Raw genomic sequence first — 20,088 nt, forward strand, 5'->3', positions numbered from 1 at the left:
TCAAGGCGAGTATTTCGATGCATTTCACCACCCTCTGCTGGACTCCTAGGCACTGTTGGTATGCTGCGACCAGGATTTGAACATCTGCCCACTATGGTGACCCCCACAGCCCCTACAATGTAGGGGGGCCCACAAGGTCTGTGGGCCCATGCGCCTGTCAACTCAAACCTGTCCAGAGTGTTTTGCAGACCTATATTAACTCAGTTGGGAAAGTTTCAATAAGACGCACGCTAAGCCAGTCAATGGGCACTTCATTTCAATGGTGTTGCATGCATCTTATTTCATTGCGCAGGGTTCAGTTAGTCTACAGATTAACTTTGACAAACAAACAGGTCCCAAAAATAGGTCTGTCCGGTCTCCCGTTGAATTGGAAAACCTGATGTGGCCCTTGATCCAGTACGTATTCCCACCCCTTGTCTAACATCCACATTGTTGCTATGGTCACCGTGTGAACATTGGCCAATTACACAATGTCCATCATTTGTATTATAAGTTAAATGTTTTGCTCAAATTTAGAAAAGAACTGACAGCACACTGCAACAACATCCTGGGCACTGTGGATATTTCATAATAAGACATTCACACCACAACCTGAAGTCAGGCTATCTTCTGTTGTATGCTTCATTTCACCTCTCCTTCCTGCTCTCTCTGTTTTGTCTGTACTTGCTCTGTCATGCTGTCTTCCAACACTCTCTGTCTTTTCTCTCTCTCTGCTTCAGGCAGATCACCTGCACCAAAGAGCTGAATGGAGCTTGTAGCCAATATTAGCTAGTATCTAATCCCAAATAATAGGTGAATTGACGGTGCAGCTTCCCATGCGTGGAAATGTTGTACCTAAGATGTCCTGACTTCTACGACACAGGAAATAGTAGTGGGACCGATGGTTAAAGCAAAGCTCTGACTTTATTCTATAGTATGAGATTGGTTTTGGTTCAGACAGAGGACGCACACCCAACCAATCTTCCCGTGTCTATTCTCTTCCCCATGAGCAGCTGTGAAGAGTGGTCCAGCGGCTCCAGGTCATGTGACCGACCAGCTTGCCCCAGTTAGGAAGAGTGAGAAGCCTCCCGGTGTGAGTGTGGGGTGAGTGTGGGGTGAGTGTGGTGTGTGTGTGGTGTGAGTGTGGGGTGAGTGTGGTGTGAGTGTGGTGTGTGTGTGGTGTGAGTGTGGTGTGTGTGTGGTGTGAGTGTGGGGTGAGTGTGGTGTGAGTGTGGTGTGTGTGTGGTGTGAGTGTGGTGTGTGTGTGGTGTGAGTGTGGTGTGTGTGTGGTGTGAGTGTGGGGTGAGTGTGGTGTGAGTGTGGTGTGTGTGTGGTGTGAGTGTGGTGTGTGTGTGGTGTGAGTGTGGTGTGTGTGTGGTGTGAGTGTGGGGTGAGTGTGGTGTGAGTGTGGTGTGTGTGTGGTGTGAGTGTGGTGTGAGTGTGAGTGTGGTGTGAGTGTGGTGTGAGTGTGGTGTGAGTGTGGTGTGAGTGCGGTGTGAGTGTGAGTGTGGTGTGTGTGTGGTGTGAGTGTGGGGTGAGTGTGGGGTGAGTGTGGGGTGAGTGTGGTGTGAGTGTGGTGTGAGTGCGGTGTGAGTGTGAGTGTGGTGTGTGTGTGGTGTGAGTGTGGTGTGAGTGTGGTGTGAGTGTGAGTGTGGTGTGAGTGTGGTGTGAGTGTGGTGTGAGTGTGGGGTGAGTGTGGGGTACATGATGTATGTGTGCGTGGTGTTATGAACTCATCCCAGTCACAGTCTAGACTGGACATGCTTTGGACTACATGGGCTGATAAACAGAAAATGCTTATTGGCAGCCACCATACCAACCAGGTGCGGGCATTGTGCTTTATAATAATTCCATATGTCAATTTCAGGACATTCATTGTCCATATCTCCCAGCTTTACTTGCACCTAGACCATGCATGTTTACCAGAATATTGTATATATGTAGTACTGTGCTTCAGTTTATGATATATCACACATCGTCAGATTAACTCTGGTCTGCACGTAGTGAGAACATCAATGGACCGCTACTGCTGTAACCAAAGTAGTTTCTGCTATTACAATATTATTGATTTCTATTAGTAAATAAACGTTTTGCTACAATGTTGCCGCATTCATGGCTGCTCTTGGTGTCCCACACTGCCTTTCTGTTTCTGTTTTGCAAAGTTATATACACTCAACAGATCGGTCTGCACAGAACCTGGAAGATTGATAACACCTATTTCAGTATCTTTCTTGCTCACTTTCTTTCTCACACACAGACACGCTCACGCACTCTTACACACACACGCACGCACACACACAGAGATAACTAGTTTATTTTATTGTGTTTAAAACAGTTCCGCCCATTGCTCTCTTCTTCCTGTCCCTATATCTCTATCTTCTCTTCTTCCACTCTCCTCCTCTCCCTCGCTATCTCTCACTCCTCCCCTCCTGCTATCTCTCTCTCCTTCTCATCCTCTAACTCTCTCTCTGGCTCTAGCTCTTTCTCTTCTCTCTCTGTATTCCTCTACTCCCCTCCCTCCGATTTTCTAGCTTTCCTGTCTGTCCAGCCTTGGGCTGAGTTATGACTCTCGTGAGACCTTCATTTGTTTCAGTGATGATTCACTGCCACTGCAGGTGTGTGTGCTTTTCTCTGTGTGTGTGTGTGTGTACCTGTGTCTCTTCCTCTGTTCACACACACACACACACACACACACACACACACACAAACACTGATCTGTTTTTATGTTCTGCAACATCACAGATTTAAATCTATTTATCTCACCAGCCCTCTCTATCTCTCCCTATGAAGAACATTATAGAGAATCATTAACCAGTTATTACCCTTGGGTTGGTCACCACAGCTACCAAAGAATATTGGGATTGGCTGTAGATATCCTGGGAGGGAACCTAATCCCACCAATAAGGAGAATCCTATTGTCCCATAAACCCTAATTGGGCTGACAGGTCAGATAAAGAACACCAGGTTTTCATCTGTAAATCAAGGTAGACCTACCTATCTGTGCTGTAATGTTGGCTTCCTGTTTTGGTGGGTTAACTGATATATATTCAATAGAGGAAAACAGACCCCAATATATTCTATAAAGGATAACACGTCTATATATTAGAAACAGGAACATTTATTTCTTTGTTTTCTGTAGAAGAAAATGATTGGTGGGATTAGGGGTTATAAAGGCTTAACTGTCAATGGTAATATTTCTCATTGACAGTTAAGCTATGAGGCTATCTATGGAGTAGGAGGCTAGCTACCTATCACATTTATACAAAAAAAAGTCTGTTAGCTCAGTTATATTTATAGTCCATTGGCAAGATAGGATATAAAAATCCATCCATCCATCTTCTTCCGTTTATCCGGGGCCGGGTCGCGGGGGCAGCAGTCTAAGCAGAGATGCCCAGACTTCCCTCTCCCTAGACACTTCCTCCAGCTCTTCCGGGGGGACACCGAGGCATTCCCAGGCCAGCCGGGAGACATAGCCCCTCCAGCGTGTCCTAGGTCTTCCCCGGGGTCTCCTCCTGGTGGGACGGGACCGGAACACCTTCCCGGGAAGGCGTACAGGAGGCATCCGGAACAGATGCCCAAGCCACCTCAGCTGACCCCTCTCGATGTGGAGGAGCAGCGGCTGGATATAAAAATGTGAATTCCAAATTATTTGTTGTATAACGTTAGCTACATTGTCAAGCTTTCCAAACTTTCATGGAGATTGCTGCTAAGGCTAATCTTAGAAAGCTACATGTCCTGCAGCCTAGCGTATGTGCAGTAATCTTTTTTTTTGTTAGTTTATAGTTATACCAAGGGCAGGATTGGCTATAAAAATATAAATTCCCAATAATCTGTTGAGTGACGTAAGGTACATATTAAAGCTAGCTACATATTATAAAGTTAGCTGCCTTGATCTAGAATAGAAGTAAAGATATTGTTTATGCTATTTCCTGTGTAGATGCTAGAGGGGTGAAATATCTCCTTTGTTTAAGCCCATATAGTTAGACTGAATTGTCAACCCAATTCATTAGGAATAAGTAGGCCTTCATCAATTACCTCAACAATGTTCTGCTCTCCTGCATGCGTGTACAATGTTTCATACCACCTTTTTATTATTATAATTTTTTAAAGATTTGATACTAAAACAATAGTTAGCAAGTTCTCATTTAAATGTGCTGTGAACACACCCTGTATTTTGTGACAGTAGACTTTAAAACATTTGTCCTACCATCGCTATCATACTTTAGTTACATTTTCAGCCCATCTGACAAGCAGCAGTTTTCTATTGCATTATAGAGCCACTAGGTGGTGATGTTTCATTATACTACAACAAGTTCACGTAGGTACGCTGTAGTGTTTGTGTTAATAGCTTCCAGAATACAGTTGTGGAAACCATAACTGGAAGTGTGTGTGTGTGTGTGTGCGCGCGCACGCGTGTGTGTATGCTTGTTCCCCTTCACCAACATTTCCCAACATTACATGAGAACATGAAACAGTAAAAATTATTTTCTAAATGCTTTTGTAGGCTTATGGATTATTGCTTTAGAGTTTGGATTAAGGTTAGTGTGACATGTAAAGTTAGGGTTAGGTTTAGGCATAAACATTTGGTTATTGAGGTTAAGGGTAGAAAAAGAAGGTGGTATAACAACATGTGAGAGAATCCTCACATAATCAGAGAAAAAGAGAAATAGACAGATTGAAACAGAAAGAGGGAACACAACCAGAGCCACACAGCATCCGCAATTCCCATTGCAATATCTTTCTTGTCTCACTATCTTTCTCGATTTGTCTCTGTCTCCCGGTGTCCTTCTGTCTTTTTTATCATTTTAAATTCAGCACATTGCTTAGATCACCAGACGTCTCAGGCAGGTAGTTGTTTTCATCGTCTCATGAACTGTGGATGGAACAACCACATTCACAACTTTGATTTCAGATTTAAGAAGTCTCTTTCTCCCCTCCCCTTCTTGGATTAGGACTTAATGATGTTCATCAATCTGAGAAATAGACTGGTGCTATTTGCTTAATAATTTCATTTATCAGTGTATGAACTGATAAACTTGCTCAACCATGAACCTAAATTAATAATGTATTAATTAACACTGTAAAAAAGATGACTTCATTTGCATTATTCTGAGTTGGGTTTACTTAAGGACATGAAATCAAGCAATTATCTGATTGTTTGTTTTGCTCAGCAAGCTTTGTTTTATATGAGCTAATGTTTGGCCAAAACCACTCAAAAACAGGCCCATCTCTTCCCAGTATACTTTCATGCCAGATTTTCATAATCTGTTTTCCCCATACCTTTGTTTTTGCATATACATTGGTTCAATAATCCAAAAATACAAGAACATAAATAACGTAAATTTGACTAATCAAATCAGATTTTTAATGCTGGACATTTGGCACGCATTACTGAGCTGTTCTTGTTACAGTTTTTAATCTCAGATATCTCAATGCAGGTTACAGTAAATTAATAAAATCAACAATTGTTAGATATTTTCACTCTGGCTGGATTCCAATAGGAATTCCAATAGTAATGGTAATTCCAAGTATATGCGATTAGCCAGCTCGTGGCTTCTTTCACCTTTAATGTCATCCAATTGTATTGTGGTTATAAACCAAAAAAGAAGGCTACCAATATATTAGATCCCGAAATGCACATTAAAATAGGAAAACATTTTATGTAACTCTAATGGAAAAATTTGCATCGACCAGAATAATGAGCTCCGAATGTTTAACGCTTTTACAGTGGGGTTACTCTGTCTTTCAACCTATCTGCGTATACAGTAATTGCTGCATGTAATTGTTTTATGTAATAAAGGTTACAGAACATGTCAGGTTCTCCACATTTACCAAAAAGAACACTTATTTGTGAACAGCCTAGCACTAAATAACACGTCACTTTAGAGTCCAGCATCGAGGTTTATTCGGCATGCAGTTGTGAGGCCACCAGCTGCAGTCGGATTCTGTGTTTCCTCTACAAAATGGCGTCCAGGTTGATTAAATGTACGGCTGTATGGCAACCATCTGTGAGGATTAGGAGTTTGCTCATCCTTTGATCATCAGACTCACAATCATATTGCGGCTGCTTGCCTTACAGTGGCACGTACAATCCATAACTTTTGTTGTGTGAAGTTGAGAAGATTAACAGCTGGGAACATATTGATTCAGTAGTTACTCAAAGGGTTAAATGTCTGTTAAGGCTGAGGCTTTGCTCTGCCTTGTAGACATTCAAAGACTACTGCTCGGTTGTGCGGTCAAGTTCTGCAAAGTAGGACACGGAGTTGGTCAGCACAGCTGATCCTGAACAGGGCAGTGTGAATGCCCCATAAATGTAAATTGGGGATAAAATCCAAGAACATGTTTGTTGCTCATAAGTAGAGGAGCGAGCAATTTCTTTTTTTTTTGCAGTGTTAGGATTAGGGTTCACTAGCAGTGTTAAGATTGGAGTTAGATTCAGAATAGGTGCCACAGTTAGGGTCAGAATATGGGTTAGGGTCTCCCCCGCTCCTGAAAATGTATGTGTTACCTGGTGAATCTTAGCAAAACAATGTGTCAAGCCAGGAATTTAAAATCTTGACTTATTTAAATGATAATGAGTTTGGTTTATCTGAACATAATGGAGAATAAGGAAAAAGTTAATTCATGAGTGAGGTTAAAAAGAAAAGAGAGGTAGAAAGAAAAGAGGGACACTTCTGCTTAACCCTGAGGCATAATATTCCATTGGGACAAATATATTCTTTCTGTCAGCTGTTAGACATTGATCTGAGGAGAGGCTTCTTACCCCAAGTTACCCTACAATTGTCTAATAATGTGAAGTATTGTACTGTAATGTGGATTAATCTAAGATTAAGTATTTGTAATAGAGTGTTGTAATATTGTATTGTAATGTAGCTAATTTTATATAATTCAGAATGTGTTGTATTATGTTTTATCTTGTATTATGTATTATAGTATTTTAATTTGACTGGAGCCGAGGAAGAGTTTCAGTTGCCTTGGTAACAGCTAATGAATGAATGTAATAAATAGAAACATTCCAAAATATCTGAGGATTGGTTGTTTGTTGTTGTTTTTGTAACACAGGACAACTTACAGAAAGAACAGCAGGAAGTTTTCTGTGTCACAGTGAATGTTTTGTCCAGGTCTAAGATTAGGTTAAAGAGTGAAGAATTTAATTTGAAATATTTCTCCAACCAGGAGAAAGGCAATATTCCCATGGACATTCTTCTGCAATGAGTTTAAAGTAGGATGCAAGGGGTAGAGGATGTGAGTAATGAAGCCAGATGACTTGACATGATGTACGGTTGATGTGTAACATCTTTGAGTACAACTGAGATTCTTTAGGTAAACACCAGATCCCAACAAATCAAACATGAGGTTTTCATGATACAGCCATTGGTGACACTTTGATTTAGGATGCCACGACATGGTGGCCAATCACTAGATTACTACAACATCCAAACATTTATATATAAAAAAACGACATGTTTGCTAATTGTTCCATTTAGTTTTTAACTTTTGCTTCTTAACGCTTTTCACTTTCAGATGCTTGTTTTTTCACCTTCAGAGCTTAATGTATAAGCCTGTGTGGCTTATCTTGTCTGTGTGAATGTCACTTCTCTGCCTGCCTGCACTGTGTGTGTGTGTGTGTGTGTGTGTGTGTGTGTGTGTGTGTTTGTGTGTGCTTGCATGCATGTGTATGTGTGTACGTGACGCTAATTATCACCTCTCTGCCAGTGGTTTTACCACAGCAGAGAACATTGTCATCTCCAATCAGCATCAGGGAGAGAGGAGGAGGAGAAGGGATGACAGGAGGGAGAGGGGGAACAGAGAGATGGTGAGGGCCCAAATTAGAAGAGGAGGAGAGGGGGAGGAAGAAGGAAACAAAGAGGATGAAAGAAAAACATTCTAAACAGAAAGAGTCAGAGGAAAAGAATGCAGCCAGGGAAAGGCTCCAGCTACCTGCCGAGTGAGAGGCAGCAGATTACCTCAACCAGACACCACTGACAACCATTTTCTTGTGGATTTATATCTGTCCCTATAAGATAACACTGTTCTCAACTATCCATAACCCCATCCTAAACCAGTAGGACTACACTGTTTACAGGTCAGGATTAGAACTAACCATAGCCCCATCCTAAACCAGTAGGACTACACTGTTTACAGGTCAGGATTAGAACTAACCATAACCCCATCCTAAACCAGTAGGACTACACTGTTTACAGGTCAGGATTAGAACTAACCATAGCCCCATCCTAAACCAGTAGGACTACACTGTTTACAGGTCAGGATTAGAACTAACCATAGCCCCATCCTAAACCAGTAGGACTACACTGTTTACAGGTCAGGATTAGAACTAACCATAACCCCATCCTAAACCAGTAGGACTACACTGTTTACAGGTCAGGATTAGAACTAACCATAGCCCCATCCTAATCCAGTAGGACTACACTGTTTACAGGTCAGGATTAGAACTAACCATAACCCCATCCTAAACCAGTAGGACTACACTGTTTACAGGTCAGGATTAGAACTAACCATAGCCCCATCCTAAACCAGTAGGACTACACTGTTTACAGGTCAGGATTAGAACTAACCATAGCCCCATCCTAAACCAGTAGGACTACACTGTTTACAGGTCAGGATTAGAACTAACCATAACCCCATCCTAAACCAGTAGGACTACACTGTTTACAGGTCAGGATTAGAACTAACCATAGCCCCATCCTAAACCAGTAGGACTACACTGTTTACAGGTTAGGATTAGAACTAACCATAACCCCATCCTAAACCAGTAGGACTACACTGTTGTAACCAAATGCAGTCTGAAATGTAACAAAAATAGACATTCCTTCATAAACGGCACATTTTGACGTGAAACCGTGATACTGTATCTTCTTGGAAGAGCAAAATGTCCTTTGAAAATGGATAGGCTTCTCCAAAAAAAGAAATAAAACATGTGTCAAAAGACATGGTTCACTCTACTTAGACTACTAGTGCAGCACACACAATGATGTCATGTCATGTTATTCTGTTCATATTCTAACTCCCGTCTGATGTAGAACATAAGAGACATCTGTTGAATAGATCTGGAGTAGCCAGTCTATGTAGTGGTGGTGTATGTCTGTATGTGTGTTAGACGTTATTAGGCTTCTAAGAAGGGAAATGCTGACTTTTCTGAAGCACAAAGGAAGCCCAGTCTTATCGTTCGGATGAAGGCAGTTTGTGCTTTTATGTTTTCATGGCAGAGAAAATACTGGAGACTCTGAATCTCACTTTTGGATGTTCTACCTGTGAGTTGAGGTGGAAATACTAGATGAAAGTACAAATATCTAAGCATCGCAACAGAACCAGTGTGCCCTTTTGTATTGTAGCAGATTCAGTACATAAACAGTACAGTACATACGAGTTTTCTCTCTCAGTGTTTTGGATATTTCACGAGAGGTAAAAAAAAGGAAAAAGGACCCACAGAAGCCGAGCCGCTGCTTGTTTAATAATAACCTTAATTACTTAAAAGCAAGGTAATGGCAGGCCCAGTGAAAGTTAATGGTGTTGTTTCTTCTTTCAAACTGAAATGAGCTTGTGCATTTGTTTAAACTGACATGGGTGAACGTACAGGAAGTACACACACGCACGGGCTGATAGTGTGTGACATGTTGTTCCTGCCAATATACCGTCTGTGGCTGCATCGTCTCCCTTACTGATATTAAGCTCCTAGTCAATGTGACAAAGCGAGCGTTGCTATGGGAACATCTACCTAAAATGGCCATCACTAATCCCCTTCAGAAACATATTGCAGTGAGAGCTGCTTCCATGGCGGCGACTTTCATGTTGATAACGATTAGTTAGTGATGGCCCAACATCAACTTATTAAGGAGAGCTTTTTCTACTCCCACCTTTCCTATACATGTCCTACAGTTGGAATTCAGACTTGGTTAATGGAGGAGTGTAATGCTCTCTACATGTGTGGCTTCCTTGGAAGCACTGAATCAATTGAATTAGAGAGCTGAAAACCTCCCACTTGCTGGCCAACAGTTTTCCTGTAATGAAGTTTGTAATATGTATTTATCCAAAGCCAGACCTTTTACAGTTGAGTTACCTTTTTCCCCCAGCACATTCACAAAAATGGATCGAATGAGCGAAAAACGTACAAAAAGCCGTATGGGGACATGTATTTTAGTCTCCTTTTTTGCAACAATGTGAACCATTATAAATATTTATTATTTAGTGTTATGAAAATAAATATGTAATATAATTATCCTAATGGTTTGGGGAGCCGTTATTCAACTAAAAGAAGCCAACTTTGGATTGATTCTGGAAATGGACTCATTCAATTAGAGTTAGAGCAGGAAGGACTGTGTACCTGGTCAGTTGGCCCACCTGATGACATGGTCAAGTATTCCGATGTGTCAGCTAAGGTTCCAAATGGATTAGTCTGCCCTCCGTTCCATAATGATTTAATTAGCCAAACATTTATGTCTTTTTTACTTTGAGTATAACCGACTATTCTTTTCCTCAGCGGTGGACAGCCATTACTGTGTTAACAGAGGAAGCACATTAAGGTAACAGAACAAATTAATGTCATTTCGTCTTCAAGGTAATAAATAATATGCAATGTTGGCTACACCAAATGATGTTCTGGAACAATGGAAACGGGTGATATGCTTTAGTTTCCTGGCATATTAATTGTTTTCATCTTATCTAAATGGATTTCTCATGTACCAACAGTATTATTTATCAATAGCTCTTATACTTATATTTCGAAACGACAGCGCATGGAGAATGCGGTTATCAGACAAACACGAAAGTAGAAGATGTTGTATTTGGAATGTATGTATTGTGAAGGTATTGACATGAAGGATCAGAAACAACAAATTCATTGTTTTAAGGTCTGAATGCAGTTTATTTTTGGTGAAACTTGAGTTGTCAAACAAAATGTTTTAACCCTCCCCAGCACTACAAATATTGTCACATGACCTTCCCATTGTCTTGAGGTAAACATTTATAATGATGTAATGAAATCTGTTAAAATCGGGAATATACTGTAAACAAGAAAACAATGCTCGCCATATCCAAGAAAGATTAGACAGCCCTCCCCAATTTTTGGACCAGCCAAACCCGGCGCCGACTCCATTTCGAACACTACCTGATCAATAAAGCTTCAGAGATATTTAGGCTCATCCTTGTTCTGCAGATACTCCACTGAAACGGGAGACACATTAAGCACTAGGCACATTCACTGGCCAGGCTTCTTAAAACACACACCCCGGCATGCATCCACATACACATACCCATAACATTGCTCACTCTGGGGAAGGCCTTGCCTTGGAACCCGGGCCTGGGTCTCAGCCAACAGATGAACTGGATCAAACAGCAGCACAGGCTTCTGGGCCTTTTGATGTGGTCCGCTTCCCAAATGCAGCTCATTCATTTCGCACAGAGTGTTAGAGAAAAATGGAGGCCTTTCTTCTAAAGAGTACTTAGGAAACTAAAACATGCAGATGCTTTCTGTTAGACAGTCAATTGACAAACCACTAAAAATGAGAAACTGTGGAGTACATGATGTGGTTGATGCCTGGGTTAAAACCAACACACAGATTAATGCCACCTATGCGCAGGGACGGAATTATAGGAGTTCAGTATTTCTGCTCATATGGTCAGAGCCCTTCGTACAGTATTGCACAGCGACACAGAATCCCCTGTGATTTTCAAGGATCTTCTAGGTTTATGTGCAGAAACAAACATTCAGTGGTGCTTATATCAAAGCCCAGCTTGACGGTGTGATCAGGTCAGATCCGGTCAGTAAGGCCAGCAGCGATCACTTCAAATCTAATAATAACAATAACCATTAATACAGATTGATCTGTCTACTAATCAGACACACACACACACACGCACACTGTAGGTACTTTCAGTAGACTGTGAGTGGGTCTGGCATTCATTTCCTCTGTGGTCCTACAATTAGCTCATACGCACTGGGACAGGCGGACAGAGAGAGAGTGGCATCTGGACCTACAGTTTATAACTAAAACCTAATTTATTTAATGAATGCTCTTTAACCATCAGCTCCCATGTTAGAAGAGGCCACCTACATTTATTCAGTTCCATTCTTTTATTGAGTGAACTTGACCAGTGAGCTCATGGCTCAGGAAAGAAGACTGAGCTGGATGGTCTCGCCAGTTTTATAACTACTTCACCCCCTCCCTGTGTGCATGTGTGTGCACGTGACTGTGTGTGTGTGTGTGTGTGAATAAAGACAGAAAGACTGTTGGTGATCAACATGAGTTGGCTCATTTTATATGTTTGTTTCATTATTCTCTGCTGACAGATAGACCTCATCTAACCGTGTTAAAACAGCCTAAGGCACAAACAGACAGACAGTCAGACCGAAAGACAAACAGACAGAGAGGACAGAGAAGACAGACAGACAGATAGACCTTAACTAGCCATGTTGAAACAGCCTAAGGCATAAACAGACAGACAGTCAGACCGAAAGACAAACAGACAGAGAGGACAGAGAAGACAGACAGACAGATAGACCTTAACTAGCCATGTTGAAACAGCCTAAGGCAGACAGTCAGACAGTCAGACAGTGAGGACAGAGGACAGACAGACAGATAGACCTTAACTAGCCATGTTGAAACAGCCTAAGGCATAAACAGACAGACAGTCAGACAGTGAGGACAGAGGACAGACAGACAGATAGACCTTAACTAGCCATGTTGAAACAGCCTAAGGCATAAACAGACAGACAGTCAGACAGAGAGGACAGAGGACAGACAGACAGATAGACCTTAACTAGCCATGTTGAAACAGCCTAAGGCATAAACAGACAGACAGTCAGACAGAGAGGACAGAGGACAGACAGACAGATAGACCTTAACTAGCCATGTTGAAACAGCCTAAGGCATAAACAGACAGACAGTCAGACAGAGAGGACAGAGGACAGACAGACAGATAGACCTTAACTAGCCATGTTGAAACAGCCTAAGGCATAAACAGACAGACAGTCAGACAGAGAGGACAGAGGACAGACAGACAGATAGACCTTAACTAGCCATGTTGAAACAGCCTAAGGCATAAACAGACAGACAGTCAGACAGAGAGGACAGAGGACAGACAGACAGATAGACCTTAACTAGCCATGTTGAAACAGCCTAAGGCATAAACAGACAGACAGTCAGACAGAGAGGACAGAGGACAGACAGACAGATAGACCATGTTGAAACAGCCGAGTCTGTCCCAGTGTTTCAGGCATAACTACTGTGGAAGCTACACACATTCAAAGTCCTAATTTTTACAGTAAGGCTTACACATTCATTCATGGAGACTGGTGGAGTTGGTGTATGTATTATATTTTCATTTGATACTGTTGAAACAGAACTTAATAAGTATACTGTAATATATACTGACATAAACACACACACACACACGTACACACACACACACACACACATGCAGACATGCACAAAAACACACTGTGCTGTGATCTGTTATAAAAACATTGCCTGTGGGGAGAGAGGCCCATCTGCTGCTCAGGGGACCTGCTGGGGTGGCCTAAAAATATAGTCACCACCTGCACACACGCACGCACACACACTCACACACAGACCATCCCAACCATTCAGAAAGTGAACCTATTAAAAGCAGTAATCAGAAGTAGTGAGTGTACAGTTCATAATAATGATAATAATATTAATAAAAGTGTCCTTTCCTCCCATGCAGCACACCTGTAATCCCCTTCTCAAGGTGGTTCAGACAGTTGCACCAATCTGCAGCTGTTGCACCATTTATCCCAGACTTTAATTATGGAATGGTTGTTATTTTAAAAACAAAAAAATATATAGATATATTTCATCTTTTTATGCATGCTTAGATCATTCTTGAATAATGAAAGCACTTTACAAATATAATACATTATGTATTATTAGGCCATTATTCTGAGCAGCCACTTAGGCATTTTTAGACTAGGAGAAGAATATTAGTTTAATAATAATTTCATGATATTGTAGAAAGATGCCACTTAGGGCATAGAGTGTGGGCCAGGAATACAAAATGCCATGACCAATAGAGAGTAAAGAGAATTACCGAACACCCTGGCCAACAGAGAGTGAAGAGAATAACTGAACACCATGGCAACAGAGAGTAAAGAGAATTACCAAACACCTAAAACACCTGAGAGTAAACAAAATCACTGAACACCATGAACACCAGAGAGTAAAGAGAATTACCAAACACCCTGGCCAATAGAGTAAAGAGAATTACAGAACACCCTGACCAATAGAGAGTAAAGTGAATTACCAAACACCCTAGCAAACAGAGTAAAGAGAATTACTAAAAACCAGAAACACCAGAGAGTAAAGAGAATTACTGAACACTATGAACACCCGGGAGTAAAGGGAATTACTAAACACCAGGAACACCAGAGAGTAAAGAGAATTACTGAACACCATGACCACCAGAGAATAAAGAGAATTGCCGAACACCAGAGAGGAAAGAGAATTATGCAACACAACGATCAGCCGAGAGTAAAGTCAATTACTGAACACCATGACTACCAGATAGTGAAGAGAAATACTGAACACCCTGACCACTAAACTGCCAGAGGAATTACTGAAACACTGGGCGCTAAATAACACAGCACAGCAAAGCCTAGCAGACTTAGGAAAATAAGATTTCTAGACACTACTAATCCAGCCAGGTTGGTAGGCCATATAATTTCCAGCAGTAAATGTAATATAATTTCCAGGACTAGGATGATGTTCCATTCTAGACATTTCTCCACTAATGGTTAAGGTATTGGGAAAGGGAAATGGAAATGTTAGGTAATTTAACATTTATAGGACCTAAGAAATGCTATGCTCTTAATGGTAGTGGTGATTATCATGTGACAATTTCACAATGGTTTTTAGAATGGTCAAACTGTGTATCAAAGGATTTAGTGTATTATGAGATTAACAGTATACTGGGGGACTTTCATGAGGTCTGGATGTAATTATGTAACTACAAAATACATCAGTTGTCACTTATTGAGAAAGAAACAGAGGAAATTAAAAAGTAATATGTGCAATATTAGATAACATTTCGTATTTAGATGCATTATATTGAATAACTGATCACCTGATCTTCTTGTTCTGCCCTCTCATTTTGGATGCACTGGTATATAAGTAACAACCTGTTAGCCAGATAGTCAATGAGGTAAATTGACTAAAAAAAGACAGAACAAATTGTCAAAATAATGACACTAATTTCTGTGTGTAAGAACTCAACATACCTAAAAAGGCACATATGTCATCAAGTATATGTCCAGGAGTTTGAGAAAAATTGCAGATATTTTAAGCGATTCAATGTGGCTTTAGTAACAGATAGAAGGAAAGTGAAGGGGGCCGAGCCGAAGTGAAAGGATGAAAGATCAACTGGAAGTTTAGTTGTCCTCAGCTGCTCTCTGATCCGTGAGTCACAGAGTGAAGAGGCTCATTGCAGCAAGAGGGGAGGCCCGAGCTGCCCGGGAGGAAGGAGGACAGTAGGTTCATAGGATGAGAGTGGGGGTAAGAGGCCGATTCGGGAAACAAAAGGAAGATGAACTTAGCAGATGGGAAAGGTGATAGGACAGTAGGCGAGAGTGTAGCACAGGAGAGAAAGCAAGGATAGCATTGGCACATGACATTCTGTGCAGGGGCTGAGAGGGTGAAGTGGGAGAAGAAAAAGAATAGGATACATCAGATGCCTGGGGGGGACTTTAGTGAGATAGAGAGAGCATGTAGTTAAGATAAGGTCTGCCTTGTGAGTTGGAAGAGACCGGGAATGTCTGAGGTCAAAAGAAGAAATGAGTGGAAATAAATGAATCAAAGGTAGACGTTAGTATGTTTAAGTTGTCCAGTCACATGAAGAATGATACATCCTCAGGAAATAAACTCCTAAAGGTGCCTATAACGTTACTTGTTGGAAGCAGGACAAAGGTGCACGGAGAACTGAGAACCTTTAATGAAAAGAACTAAGAGGTAACAAAACTAAAACATGACATGAAAAGAACAACATTAAGAGGGAAGATTCCAAAACAACGATGGCAAGATACACTAAAGAAGGAGGAACTTAGATTAGGGACAGTGATCAAAAACACAGATGCAGGCAATTACAATAAACTGGTGTCCTGCCTCCAAATGAGGGAGAGAGGGCGTTGGCAGGCCTGCTGTGCCAGGATGTGATAGTGTCCAGCTCATTAAGGAATTCCCTGATGGTACCTGGTGGACAGTAGTTAACAACAAGGTTAAGGCTGAATGGACAAGTGACCGCATTGGGGTTTGAGAGGAATGACGTTGCTTCCCCAAAAAACAGCCATTGACATTTGGTTTGGATTTCTCCCTCTCCCCCTCCCCTCACCCTTCTTTTTTTGCTATTTTTGGGTCAGTCTTGGTGGTCAGGTATTCTGCCACTGATGACTATGGTCAGAGCAAGATGGTACTTCAATTTCCTCAGTTTTGTTGCAGATACATTCAAATGTGTCCAGTCGTGTTTTTCCCCCCTTTCTCATTATTTGGTAGGGTGTAAATGTGTTTCTGTCCCGAAGCTATGGGTGTGCTTCCATCTATAGCTGGAAGACTCCTGCACTCATCAGGACTGATAAGCATATTTTAGTGTCAGCCTATCGTTATCTAGCAATGTATTTTGATAGTTAGGGCCATTCTCTGTGCCGTCTATCTACCCAAATAGCCTACATAAATTGTGAACTGCTTGTCATCTGGGGTATTGTTGCCTAAAACGAAGTCCGACCCTGAAATAAAGTCAGTTTTGTTCTGTGAGTTACAGTGGAAGGAATTATCATACCTAGGTCTAATATAAAAACAACACTTTAGTCATCTGTGTGTGTTTTCTATCCATGCTGGAGGTCTCCCTGTAGCTTTTACAGAATCGTACAACCCATGTGAAATTCTGGTCTTCAGCAGCGTTTGGAATGTCCAATCTGCTGTCAACCTCAGAGTTTATCTCAGCCTATGCTACCCTCAAGGCCCATGACATTTTAAGCCTGCCAGAGACATGGATTACACTGCTCCTCTATCTTCGTCTGTGGGTCATGATAGTGGTGGCATAGGGCAAGTCAAGTCCTCTAAGTAGAGATTTTCTCACTACCTTCTGGCTCACCTGTATACAGTGTAACAAAGATACACACAGAGAATGGACATGAGGGTGTGTTCAGGGCTCTGGTGGGTGATTTATTAAAAAAGCCTTGACTTTAGAAAAGTACTGTTGTTGAGGGAGGTAGACAGACAGACAGACCTGGCATTCTTACAAAAGAAACCAGGCAAGCCTAGTTCAGCCGGCCCGCAATAAAATGTGTTAATTGTGGCACACATGCCTGGCATTAGTACAGCCTCTTCGCATTATATTATTTTCACTCATTAACATAACGCCAAGTTTGAATATTTGGTTAGACACCATAAACCAGAGGTGGGGGACTTGAGTCACATGACTTGACTCGAGTCTGACTCGAGTCACAATTTTCAGGACTTGTGACTTGCTTGATTAAAGTATGAAAATGACTTGACTTGACTTTGACTTGAGAACAAGTTACTTGAGACTTGACTTGACTTGAAGTGGAAGACTCGACAATGACTTGAACTTATAATAAACAAACAGCAATAAAATTATTTTACATGTTGTGACATCAGCACCACTAATCAGCGTATGTGCCTTTAACGCTGCACAATTCAAACCGCGCCAAACATGGCAGACAGTAACGTTAGTCGAGCTCCACAAATAGTATCGTTTGGATACAAAGACGTTGAACTGGACCGTGTGAATAAAAAAAGATTTGCCAGATGCAAAATATGCAACAACGTCAAATTTCATTCGTTATTTTAAGAACCACAAGGAAAGGTAAGAAAGTGTTCTCTTTATATTCAGTTTCACTCTATAACGATTAAGTTACTAATGTAATTAATTAATCTTTTGTTTGTCATAATTTGGCCTTGGTTGCATATTATGTTTTTTTTTTTTTTTCTTGTTAGAAATGTGACCATTATCATTACTGAATACGTCTGGTAAATAGATTAAGGACATTTGACTATAACAGTGGCATAGCCTGAATTTTAATGTTGATGGGCATCTTAAAATGAGCGGGCATGTATATTATTACACGTAGGCTATAATGTCTGTATTAAATGTGGGCATTTTCAAGTGTTTGTGGACTGCGTGTGGAAAAGCATTAACAATTATTGTATGAAAGGCTAACATGGAGGCGCCGATGTGATAAGCACCTAAACATTTCGAAGAGGTTTTTTTTTTTTACTCATACAGACAAGAATAATTACAACGTAATTACATATTAGGCAGTTTTTCAGTCACAATAATTAGTTTATAAGGTTGTTGTTATTATTAGCCCTTATTACATGGATTGGCTGAATTCCGGTGCAGAATGCGTGTTATTTCTTGATAACAGACCGTTGCCTTGAAAAACAGCGCGTTGCAATTGACGCAGCAGGATTCTAACCAAAGACGGAACGGACTATTTTCTTTAGAGGAAGTAATACAATCGTTTTTAAATCAATAAATTCCTTTTGAAATCAAAATTTTGTGTCAAATTATAGATTTATTTGGTAGGTAGCCATGTAATAAGCGGGATAAGGTATAGCGAGGCGGTTGTTATAGCGAATACAACCCCTTCAGGCTGATTCAAGATCCCTCCCCTTCGTCCCCCCAAAAAATTGTACCGCGGAGGAGAAAAATATTTGATTTTGAAATCGAGCTTCGCACCGAGCGCACGTCAGAAACAGAGGACAGTGTGTGTGTGTGTTCATTTCTTTAGTACTGTGACTTGACTTGACTTGAAACTTATAAGGACTCGACTTGACTTGCTTAGGGTGAACCCTTGACTTGACTTGCTTGATTTATCTGAACTGTGACTTGAGACTTGACTCGAGACTTGATGGTTTAGACTTGAGACTTGCTTGGACTTGACCATGTGTGACTTGTCCCCATCTCTGGTTCAAATTAAAATATGCAAAATGGGACATTTAGTGCAGTTCCTGGATACTTAGATGATGAAACCATAATATTAGAAAAATACGGCAACATCTTTTTAGACTGGTTTAGTGCTGAACCAAGAATATGTGATTTCCTTCTTCAGAATGAAAAACAGCCCATTCATATCATACATTGCCTGACTATTCATGTTATACATTGCCTGACTACCATATTAGTTGAGGCATAAACAAACTTTCTCCAGTAACTAATGCAGTGATGTAAATACCAGAGAACTAATTAATAAGAATTCACTACCTTGCGAAACAACATTTTGGATAACCGTTATGTCTCTACTGCCATGGAGAGGTGTAGCGAGGAAAATGGGGAGGGGAGGTAATACGGTAGGAATTATGCCAGTGCTTTTAAAATGTAATGCTATGCATTTTCTGAAGAGAACGCCATCAGAGAATGCACTCAGTTTAGAGAACAGAGCATGTCTACTAACCCAGCAAATGAGGTAGAAACTGAGGTGCACTTTTCAACCTCCTGCCAAATGTTAAACAACATACGGTAACCAATAATTTATTTTCACCATGTACCACAATCCACTAATAATTCAGACTTAGATCACATTTTGACTAACTCCCATATCTCATAGGTGGAACACCACGGCGCAATCACAGCAAAATATGTGACCTACTGCAAAAAAACGTCCACCAGAGGGGTCATAAATAACAGTGTAAATGATTCTCCTATATATTCCCTCGTCATTTATACATTATACTGTTTCCATTGCACAACCATGAACATAGTCTAAAAATGTAACCTTTGAAAAACATTTACAATCATCGGGGTTGTTATTCTATTCAAATTGTGTGTTTCTGTTCAAGTCTTGATGGTTTCTGTCTTTAATTTTGTTTCATTCATTTTGCTTGTTTTTGCTTGTGGTGGTTGTTGTTATTGTCAGTTTTTTCTTCCCCTGCTTTGGCAATGTACACACATATTCCCCATGCCAGAAAGCCTCTCTAAATTAATTTGAATTGACTGCACGAACAGAGAGACAGAGAGAAAGAGTGTGTGAAAGTGCACGGTGTGCATAAGAGGAGAAGAGTGTGTGAAAGTGCACACTGAGCAGAGAGGGTGTGTGTGATAGAAAATAAAGACAGATAG

This window comes from Esox lucius, chromosome 2 (genome assembly GCF_011004845.1).
Source record: "Esox lucius isolate fEsoLuc1 chromosome 2, fEsoLuc1.pri, whole genome shotgun sequence".
In the NCBI taxonomy this organism is placed as follows: domain Eukaryota; kingdom Metazoa; phylum Chordata; class Actinopteri; order Esociformes; family Esocidae; genus Esox; species Esox lucius.